This window comes from Alligator sinensis, unplaced genomic scaffold, assembly GCF_000455745.1.
Source record: "Alligator sinensis unplaced genomic scaffold, ASM45574v1 scaffold181_1, whole genome shotgun sequence".
NCBI lineage: Eukaryota > Metazoa > Chordata > Crocodylia > Alligatoridae > Alligator > Alligator sinensis.
In genome coordinates, this window is record NW_005842022.1 from 399,535 (window position 1) to 401,892 (window position 2,358).

Here is a 2,358-nt window from a genome sequence, read left to right on the forward strand (position 1 = left end):
TAACCCCCTACCTGGGGCAAATTGAAGAGCAGGTTGGACTATCTCCTGTCTGGGGTCTTGTGAACCCAGCATACATTCCTGCCTGTGGCAGGGGGTCAGGCTACATGATCTGTTCAGGTCCCTCCTGACCCTAGCTACTATGAAACTATGAAATGTGGGAACGCAGTCAGGAAAGCTAATTGCACCTTGTCATGCATCCACAGATGCATCACAAGCAGATCCAAGGAGGTGATCCTCCCACTCTATGCGACACTGGTCAGACCGCAGTTGGAGTACTGCATCCAGTTCTGGGCACCATGCTTCAGGAGGGATGTGGACAACATCGAGAGGGTCCAGAGGAGGGCCACTCACATGATCAGGGGTCAGCAGGGCAGGCCCTACGAGGAGAGGCTATGAGACCTGAACCTGTTCAGCCTCCACAAGAGAAGGCTGAGAGGGGATCTGGTGGCCATCTATAAACTGGCCAAGGGAGACCAGCAGGCAATGGGGGAGTCCCTGTTCCCCCGAGCACTACTGAGAGTAACAAGGAATAACGACCATAAGTTGACTGAGAGTAGATTCAGGCTAGATAGCAGGAGGCAGTACTTCATAGTCAGGGTGGCTAGGATCCGGGACCAACTTCCAAGGGAAGTGGTGCTCACTCCTACCCTGGGGGTCTTCAAAAGGAGGCTAGATAGACACCTTGCTGGGGTCGTTTGACCCCAGCATTCTTTCCTGCCCATGGCCGGGGGTCAGACAATGATCTGCTCAGGTCCCTTCCGACCCTACCAACTATGAAACTATGAAACTATGGTGCCAGTTCTCCAGCAGGGAGGGGCCTGTGGGGGACAGGTAGACCCCCAAGTACAGCAGCAAACCCAGACTCCAGCAGATCCCACAGAGTGTAGGTGGGAGTGAACCCATCTGCCACCCATCACCTACCGCCAGGCCAAAGATCTTGACCTAGTTGACCTGGGCAGAGGAGGCTGCTGAGTACAATGCCTGGGAGGCCTCCACCTGCAGCACATCACCTGAGTCCTGGACCTCAAGGAGTACATCGTCATCATACGTTGACAGGACCAGCCACACCACCAGCTCCCAGAGCATCACCCCCGGCACCCGCCTCCACAAGAGAATGAGGAAGGGCTCCGGGGCCAACATGTACAACTGGTCTGACAGTGGGCAGCCTTGACACACCCCTCTTCTGAATGGGATGGGCTCTGTCAGGGTCCAGTTGAGCTAAACCAAATGCTTTGCAGAGGTGTACAGCACCTGGAGAGCCTGCATGAAGTGGGGCTCGAAACCAAAGGCCCGCAGTGTGCCTGTGAGGTATCCGTGATCCACTCTGTCAAATGCCTTCTCCTGATCCAGGGATAGGAGGGTGAAAGACAGGCCCTCCCAGTGCACTAGCTCCAGGAAGTCCTGAACCAAGAACAGGTTGTTGAAGATGGAATGTCTGGGCACCATGTACATCTGGTTGGGATGGATCACATCCTTCAGCATGGACCACAAGCACAGCAAGATGGCCTTCACTGTCATCTTGTAGTCCATGCAGAGGAGGGTCATGGGACAGCAGTTCCTCAGGTTGTGGGGATCCCCCTTCTTTGGTAGGAGGGTCAGCATGGCCCTCCAGCACAATGGGGAGTTCCTCACTTCCCTAGGATTCAGCCCAGACAATGGCAAAATCTGAACCAAGGACATCTCAGAAGGCCCGGTAGAACTCCGCAGTCAGCCTGCCAGGGAAGCTTTATGTACTGATGGGGCCAGGACAGGGCAACTTTTTATACTGCTGGGGCCAGCACAGGTGCTGGCCCCAGGCTCTAGGTCCCCTGGCTGCAGATCCGGGAGGAGCCAGGCAGGGTTATTTTGCTGCAAGTGGCACAACTTGCATCACACCAAAGTACATGTCCAGGTATGTGCATTGAGGCAAAAAGCCCAGGCTCAAATTTGCACCACTTCTATTTGAGCTGCTGCAAGTGCATGTGCCTGTATGTGTGGATGCACCCATAGGGCACATGGCCCCCGCACAAGGGTTATACCGCCCAACAGGGGATTCAACCCCCATACAAGGGGTACAGCCCCCACAACAGGGGGTCCAACCCACAAACAAGGAGTTTGGCCCCCCAACAGGGGGTTCAACCCCCACACAATGGGTATGGGTCCCCAACAGGGGATTCAGCCCCTACACAAGGGGTATGGCCCCCAACAGGGGCCAAATGGTCCCCACAGGGGCTACCACCCCCCTGCAAGGCCCACATGCCCCACCACAGCCCCCTGATTGCTGTCCCACCTGGACCCATCCCCCAGCAGCTGCTTCAGCCCCCCCAATGGCTGCCCCACCCAGTCCCACCCTCCCACTTGAACCCCCCGGTGTGGGGG